Source organism: Cylas formicarius, unplaced genomic scaffold (assembly GCF_029955315.1).
Source record: "Cylas formicarius isolate icCylForm1 unplaced genomic scaffold, icCylForm1.1 PGA_scaffold_121__1_contigs__length_9869, whole genome shotgun sequence".
Classification (NCBI taxonomy): Eukaryota; Metazoa; Arthropoda; class Insecta; order Coleoptera; family Brentidae; genus Cylas; species Cylas formicarius.
Genome location: NW_026844220.1, coordinates 1 through 9,826, shown reverse-complemented (window position 1 = coordinate 9,826; position 9,826 = coordinate 1). Strand labels below are relative to the sequence as shown.

At 22.7% G+C, this 9,826-nt stretch overlaps 1 pseudogene; it reads left to right on the top strand.

The window, feature by feature from the left end:
* Positions 1-474: 474 nt before the first annotated feature.
* On the top strand, positions 475-4,516 carry LOC132708474 (cytochrome c oxidase subunit 1-like; annotated as a pseudogene).
* The last annotated feature ends 5,310 nt before the right edge of the window (positions 4,517-9,826 follow it).

The window sequence follows — 9,826 nt, the reverse complement described above, 5'->3', positions numbered from 1 at the left end:
CTATAAGAGGATTACCGCCTTTCTTTAGATTTCTACCTAAATGATTAATTATCAATAAATTAATTAATAATAACTTTTTTATATTAAGATTATTAATATTAATCTCAACTTTAATTATAATTTTCATATATATTCGAATCGCACTTCCTATATTAATAATTAATCATACAGAAATAATTTCCCACTCTAAAAATATTTTTAAGTTAAATCTATTTATTTATTTAACTAATATAATCTCATTTATAGGACTTATAATTTTTTTAATTTTATTTTTTTAAAAAAGAATTTAAGTTAAAAAAACTTTTAACCTTCAAAGTTAACAATAGAATTTATTCCTAATTCTTAAACTATAAACCAATTTAAATTTCCTTTAAGCTTGCATCTTAAAATCCTATTCCTATAGACTATATAGTTTAATAAAGAAATATATTTATATTTATAAATGAATTTACAATTCATCGCCTAAAATTTCAGCCACTTTATTAAATTTACCGAATAAATGACTTTACTCTACTAATCACAAAGATATTGGTACACTATATTTTATTTTAGGGCTTTGATCTGGATTAGTGGGCACTTCTCTAAGTTTTATCATTCGAATTGAACTAAGAAATCCTCAATCATTAATTGGTGATGATCAAATTTTTAATGTAATAGTTACAGCCCATGCATTTATTATAATTTTTTTTATAGTTATACCTATCATAATTGGAGGATTTGGCAATTGATTAGTTCCTCTAATACTCGGTGCTCCTGATATAGCTTTTCCCCGTATAAATAATATAAGTTTTTGACTTTTACCGCCATCTTTAACTTTTCTATTAATTAGAAGAATTATTGAAAAAGGCGCTGGAACAGGATGAACCGTTTATCCTCCACTAGCATCTAATATTGCTCATAGAGGAAGTTCAGTTGACTTAGCAATTTTTAGCTTACATTTAGCGGGAATCTCTTCAATTATAGGGGCAACAAATTTTATTTCCACAATTATTAATATACGGCCTCATAATATACCCATAGATCAAATTTCACTTTTTTCTTGAGCTGTCGGTATTACTGCTCTATTACTTCTTCTTTCTCTTCCCGTACTTGCGGGAGCTATTACTATATTATTAACTGATCGAAATATTAATACCTCATTCTTCGATCCAGCCGGAGGGGGGGACCCTATTTTATATCAACATTTATTTTGATTTTTTGGACACCCCGAAGTTTATATTTTAATTCTTCCAGGATTTGGAATAATTTCTCATATTGTCTCTCAAGAAAGAAATAAAAAAGAAACTTTTGGAACTTTAGGTATAATTTATGCAATATTAGCTATTGGTCTTTTAGGATTTTTAGTTTGGGCTCATCATATATTTACTATCGGAATAGATGTTGATACTCGGGCCTACTTTACTTCTGCCACTATAATTATTGCTATTCCAACCGGTATTAAAATTTTTAGATGATTAGCTACACTTTATGGAACTAAATTAAATTTTGAACCAACTACACTTTGATCATTAGGTTTCATTTTTTTATTTACTATTGGCGGATTAACTGGAGTAGTCCTAGCTAACTCATCTATTGATATTATTCTTCATGATACATACTATGTTGTTGCCCACTTTCATTATGTTTTATCAATAGGGGCAGTATTTGCAATTATTGCAGGATTTATTCACTGATACCCGTTATTTACTGGGTTAACTCTCAATAATAAACTTTTAAAAAGACATTTTATTGTAACATTTATTGGAGTAAATTTAACTTTCTTCCCTCAACATTTTCTAGGATTAAGAGGAATACCTCGCCGTTATTCCGATTATCCAGATTCTTTTACTAAATGAAATATCATTTCTTCAATCGGTAGATTAATCTCTACACTAAGATTAATATTCTTTATTTATATTATTTGAGAAAGTTTAATTCTTAGCCGACAAACATTAACTACTTTAAATTTTTCCTCTTCAATTGAATGATTAAGATCACTACCACTCGCTGAACATAGATTTAATGAAATCCCTTTAATTACTAAATTCTAAAATGGCAGAATAGTGCATAAGATTTAAGCTCTTAATATAAAGTTTATCTTTTTTTAGAATTGTCTACTTGAAAAACATTAACATTACAGGACAGTACTTCACCCTTAATAGAACAATTAATTTTTTTCCATGATCATAGATTAATAATTTTAATTATCATTACAATTTTAATTAGTCAAATTATATTATCTTACTTATTAAATAAATTTAACCATCGATTCTTTTTACAAAACCAAACTATAGAACTAATTTGAACTATTATACCCATTATAATTTTAATTATAATTGCTTTGCCATCTCTGCGATTATTATATATTATAGATGAACTAAATAAACCTGCCCTTTCTATTAAAATTATCGGACATCAATGATACTGAACATATGAATATTCAGATTTACAAAATTTCAATTATGACTCTTATATAATTCCACAAAATAACTTCAACTTTCGATTATTAGATGTTGATAATCGAATAGTAATTCCTTTTAACACTTACATTCGCCTATTAATTACTTCAGAAGATGTCATCCATTCATGAGCTTTACCTTCAGCTGGGCTAAAAATTGATGCAACTCCTGGACGTCTTAATCAAGCAAATATATTTATTAATCGAACCGGAATTTTCTTTGGTCAATGCTCCGAAATTTGCGGTTCCAATCATAGGTTTATACCTATTGTAGTAGAAAGAATCTCTTCTAATTTTTTTCTTAAATGATTAAAAAATAATTAACATTAGATGGCTGAAATTTTAAGCATTGATCTCTTAAATCAATTTATAGTAAACTAAAAAATTACTTCTAATGAAAAACTTAGTTTTATTATAAAACATTAACTTGTCAAGTTAAAAATATCTGCGCCCCGTTAGTTTTTAATACCACAAATAGCTCCTTTAAGTTGATCATTTTTATATATTTACACAATTAGAATTTTTATTATTATTATTATTTTAACTTATTATATTTATTTGCCTAAAATTAATAATAAAATTTATTTTAAAAATTTAAATTTACCTAAAACTTACTGAAAATGATAATAAATTTATTTTCTTCATTTGATCCTTCTACAAATTTATTTAACTTAAATTGGCTAAGAATTATATTAAGTTTGATTCTATTACCATCTTTTTTCTGATTTATTCCTTCTCGTTATAATATATCTTGAATTATTCTTACTAGAAGAATTCATAAAGAATTAAAAATCCTGCTTCCTCAAAATATAAAAAGATCAACATTAATTTTATTAAGAATTTTTATTTTTATTATACTAAATAATTTCATAGGATTATTCCCTTACATTTTTACTAGAACCAGCCATATACCTATTACTTTAAGTTTAAGTTTAAGATTATGACTAACTTTTATAATCTTTGGCATTACCTTTAATACAATAAATATATTAGCTCATTTAGTGCCCATGGGAGCCCCTGCTCTCTTATTGCCATTTTTAGTAATTGTTGAATTAATTAGAAATTTAATTCGCCCAATAACATTAGCCATTCGTTTAACGGCTAATATAATTGCCGGCCATTTATTATTAACCTTATTAGGAAATATAGGTCAATATATAAATTTTCTAACAATTAATGTTTTGATTTTTATTCAAATTTTATTACTAATTTTAGAATCTGCAGTGAGCTTAATCCAAGCATATGTATTTTCTATTCTTATTACTCTTTATGCTAGAGAAATTCATTAATGACAACTCAAAATCATCCTTTTCATTTAGTAAATCCAAGGCCTTGACCACTATTAATTTCTTTTAATTTATTAAATCTATTAATAGGGCTTATTTCTTGATTCCGCTTATATCAAATTGATCTATTGATTTTTAGATTAATTTCTATACTATTAATTTTATTTCAATGATGACGAGATATTACACGAGAAAGAACCCTCCAAGGATTGCATTCTCTAAAAGTTTCATCCGGGCTCCGATGAGGGATAATTTTATTTATTACATCTGAAATTTTATTTTTTATTTCATTTTTTTGAAGATTTTTCCATAATAGTCTTTCTCCTAATATTGAATTGGCAATAATATGACCCCCTAAATCAATTAATACTTTTAATCCTATAAATATCCCCTTATTAAATACATTAATTTTGTTATCTTCAGGTATTACAGTAACTTGGGCTCATCATAGATTAATAGAAAATAACTATTCTCAAGCACTTCAAAGACTTATATGAACTATTGGCCTAGGGATCTACTTTACTCTACTTCAAGCTCTTGAATATTATGAAGCTTCGTTTTCAATTTCAGATTCTATTTATGGAACTTGTTTTTTTATAGCAACTGGATTTCATGGATTTCATGTTATTGTTGGTACTACATTTCTCTTAATTATAATAATTCGTCTATTTATTAGGCATTTTTCTTCAATTCATCACTTTGGATTTGAAGCTGCCGCATGATATTGACACTTTGTAGATGTAGTATGATTATTTTTATATTTATCTATTTACTGATGAAGAAGATAATTTTATTTATATAATATAAATTATTATATTTGACTTCCAATCAAAAAATCTAAATTTTTAGTATAAATAATAATAATAATTTTTTATCTATCATTAATAATTATAATCGTTATTTTAATATTAATAATCTTAATTAATTTTTTATCTATAAAAACATTAATCGATCGTGAGAAAAGTAGGCCCTATGAGTGTGGATTTGATCCAAAAAATAATTCTCGTATACCATTTTCATTACATTTCTTCTTAATTGCTCTAATTTTTTTAATTTTTGATATTGAATTAACATTACTCTTACCAATTATTTTCTCATTAAAATTTTCAAATATTTTTAGATTATTTTACTCTATTAGTTTTTTTTTAATTATTCTTTTACTGGGGTTATTTCACGAATGGAAATTAGGGGCATTAGAATGATCAAACTAAAGGATAATAGTTTAAGAAAAACATTTAATTTGCATTTAAAAGATATTCCATAAATTTATCTTATAAAATAGTATGAAGCAAAAAATTGCCTTTAGTTTCGACCTAAAATTTAGATGAATAATCCTTACTTTAATTGAAACCAAAATAGAGGTCTATCACTGTTAATGATAAAATTGAGTTTTCTCCAATTAAAGAAATATTCTTTAAACTATGCTTCTAACATAGGTTCAAAGCGCTAAGTGCGTTTATATTTCTATATATATATATATATATATATATATATACATAGAAATATTTATATAGTTTAATTTAAAACATTACATTTTCACTGTAAAATTGATATATTTATCTATAAATTTATTATTTAAAAATAAAATTATTTCCTTAGTATCTTCAATACTATGCTCTATTATATAAGCTATTTAAATTATTAAATTAAATAATTAAAATAAAAGTAAAAATAAGAATTAAAAATAAAAATAATAAAATTTTAAATTTATCTATAAAAATCTTTTGTAATCCCTTAGAAGAATTAATTAATAAAAAAAATAATTTTTTTCTTCCATAATACTCCATTCATCCTTGATCTAAATAATTTAATTTTTGACCTAAATTTAATACTAAATGATTCAGCCCATAAGTTGATAAAATTGGTATATTTCATATAAAAGATTGAAACTTCACTAAATTAAGAAACCTTAGAGATTTAATTTTTATATTAATTCTTATTTTTGATAACTTAAAACCTAAATAAATCCCTAATAAAATTATTAAAAAGGATAGTAATTTCATTATTAAAGGTAAAAAAAAATATATAGGATAAATAAAAATAATTCAAGAAAACATCCTCCCTCTAATAACGATAAAAATTAATAATCCAAATAATCTCTTTATTATCAAATTATTTCTTTCTTGAATAGAACATAAACTATAATAATTATAATCACCTAAAACTAAATAATTAATTAATCGAAAAGTATATATTACTGTCAAACCAATAGATAAATAAAAAATAAAAAATATAAATATATTTATATATCCTATTCTTATTCTTTCTAGAATTAAGTCCTTAGAATAAAATCCCGATAAAAATGGTATCCCGCATAAGGCTATATTTCTAAAAAAAAAAATTCTAGAAATAACCGGTATTTGATTAATTAATCTTCCTATATAACGAATATCCTGACATCCTCTAAAATTATGAATAATAATTCCTGCACATATAAACATTAAAGCTTTAAATAAAGCATGAATTAATAAATGGAAAAAAGCTAAATCTACTCTACCTAAAAATAAAATTCTTATCATAAATCCCCTAACTCGCCTTAATGTTGATAAAGCAATAATTTTTTTTAAATCATTCTCAAAATTAGCTGCAATACCAGATATTAATATAGTTATTATTCTTAAAAATAATATTAAAAATATTAATCTTCTACTAAAAGCTTCTTGAAATCGAATTAATAAATAAACTCCTGCAGTTACTAAAGTAGATGAATGAACTAATGAAGAAATGGGAGTTGGGGCAGCTATAGCTGCTGGCAATCATGAAGAAAAAGGAATTTGAGCTCTTTTAGTAAATGCAGCTAAAACAATAAATAATACTAATACCTGTATAGAAAAATCTCTTTTTATAAAATTTAAATAATAAATATAAGATCAACTACCATAATTTATTATTCAAGAAATTGATAATAATAAAGCCGCATCTCCGATACGATTAGACAAAGCTGTTAACATACCTGCATTATAAGATTTAACATTTTGATAATAAATTACTAATAAATAAGACACTAAGCCCAAGCCATCTCATCCTAATAAAATTGACACTAAATTTGGGCTAATAATTAATAATAATATAGAAATAACAAACAGCAAAATTAATATGATAAATCGAGAAATATTTAAATCTCCTTTTATATAATCTTCTCTATATAAAATTACCATTCTGGAAATAAATAATACATATCCTATAAATATACAAGATATTCAATCAATTAATAAAGAAAAAATTAAAGAAACGGAATTAAAATTTAATAATTCATACTCTAACAAATAAACTTTATCCTTAATTAATAAATTTATACTAATTAAAATTAATAATACAGAAAAAATCAAAATCCAAAATGAATAAATTTTACAAATTTTTATTACTTAAAATGTTTCCATTTCTTTAATTCCACAAATTAATATTTTATTTATATAAAATATTTAAGTTTATTAAAAATTATAAATTAATAAATTTCTAATTAATAACAATATATTTAAAGGTATTCAATGTAATAATAATAAAAAATGTTCACGAATATTTATATTTATAAATCTAAAAATATAAGAACTAAATTTTCCATGCTGAGAAAAAGAATATAAATATAATGAATAAGCCCCTCTAAAAAATGTAGTTAAAAATAAAAATAATATATTCAAATTTCTAAATCTGACTAAACTATTAATTAAAAAAATCTCACCTAATAAATTTATTGAGGGGGGGGCTGCTATATTTGAAGAACATAATAAAAATATTCATAAGCTTAAAGAAGGTATAATATTTAAAAATCCTTTTCTTAAATAAATTCTTCGTCTTATTGTTCGTTCATATATTATATTTGCAATACTAAATAAACCAGAAGAACATAAACCATGGGCAATTATTATAATTAAAGCCCCAATTATACCTATATAACTTAACCTTATAATTCCAGCTAAAGCTAAACCCATATGAGAAACAGAAGAATAAGCAATTAATAATTTTATATCTCTTTGACGTAAACAAATTATAGAAATAACTACAGCTCCGAACAATGAAATATTTATAATTAATAAATTTATAAATTTAAAATCTAAAAATATAATTATTACTCGAATAAGCCCATATCCTCCTAATTTTAATAAAACGCCAGCTAATACTATTGATCCAGAAATTGGGGCCTCTACATGAGCCTTTAATAACCATAAATGAAAAAAATATATCGGTATTTTAATTAAAAATACTAACACTATACTTAAATATAAAATTAATCTAAAAGAAATTTCTAAATTAAAAAAAGTTAATCTTCCATATATATAAAAAATAAAAAAAATACCTAATAATAATGGGAATGATCCAAATAATGTATATATTAACAAATAAAATCCAGCATCTAAACGTTCTGGTTGTCTACCCCATCCAATAATTAAAATTAAAATTGGAATTAATCTAGCTTCAAAAAATAAATAAAATATAAATAAATCTATTGATATAAATGATAATAATAAAAAAATTATTAATAAACAAATTAAAAATAAAAAAAGATCTCTATATTTATTTTTTCTATATAAATTTTCAGAAGCTATGATTATTAAAGAACCAATTCAAATACTTAATAATCTAAGACAAAAAGATATAATATCTATACCTAATATATATCTAATATTAATTATATAATTCTGTATTCTAAATCCAAGTATTAAAAAAAAACTAATAATAAATATTATAAATTGAATCAATCAAAATATATTTAAATAACTTAAAGGTATCAATATTACTAATATAAGAATATATTTTATCATAATAATAATATAGAATTTAAATAATCATTTCCATATCTTCGAATTATTAATACAAGCATTGCTAAACCTAAAGCACCTTCGCATACACTTACGGTTAAAAATATTATTAAAAAAAAATAATCTCTTAAATTAAATCTTAATACTAATCCTATATTAAAATATAAAGAAATAACTAAAAACTCTAATCTTAATAATATCAATAATAAATAATTACTTTTTATAATAAAAAATAATAAACCAATAATAAACATTACTCTTCTAAATATATAAAAATTAATTATCATTATATTTTAACTTAAATAATTTAATTAAAATACTGGTCTTGTAAACCAGAAATGAAATATTTCTTTAAGTTTCAGAAAAAGAAAACTCTATCCTTAATCTCCAAAATTAAAATTTTATTTAAACTATTTTCTGATATAATATATTTCTTATTAAGAATAAATTTATCCTTATCCATTATAGTATTACTTATTAATCATCCAATTTCAATGGGAATTATTATTCTTTTACAAACAATTATAATTTCCTTAATTATTGGATTAATAAATTTAAATTATTGAGTATCTTATATTCTATTCATAATTATTGTAGGAGCATTGATAATTATTTTTATTTATATAACAAGAATTTCCTCCAATAATAAATTTAAAAAATTTTATAATATTTTAGTTACTTTTATTATTATTAATCTTATTAATATTTTAATAATTTATATATATGACTCTTATTTTATCTATTTTAAAAATTCTAATGAAATATTTAATCCTCACAACATAGAACTATTCTTAAGAAAATATTTTAATTATCCTAATAATTTTATTTTAATTATAATTATAACTTACTTATTAGTAACTTTAATTACAATTGTAACAATTACTATAAATAATTTCGGGCCCCTACGTAAAATATTCTAATGATAAATTCACCCTACCGAAAATCTAACGCTTTATTTAAAATTATTAATAATTCACTTATTGATTTAGCCTCTCCTTCAAATATTTCCTATTTATGAAATTTTGGAAGTTTATTAGGAATTTGTCTTTTAATTCAAATTATTACAGGTTTATTCTTAGCTATACATTATTATCCCCACACTGAACTAGCATTTAATAGAGTAAGAATCATTTGTCGAGAAATTAATTTTGGATGATTAATTCGAACTCTTCATGCCAATGGAGCATCAATATTTTTTATTTGTATATATATTCATATTGGACGAGGAATTTATTACGGGTCCTCAAATCTAAAAAGAACATGACTAATTGGAGTAACAATTTTTTTATTATCTATAGCAACAGCTTTTCTTGGGTATGTTTTACCTTGAGGACAAATATCTTTTT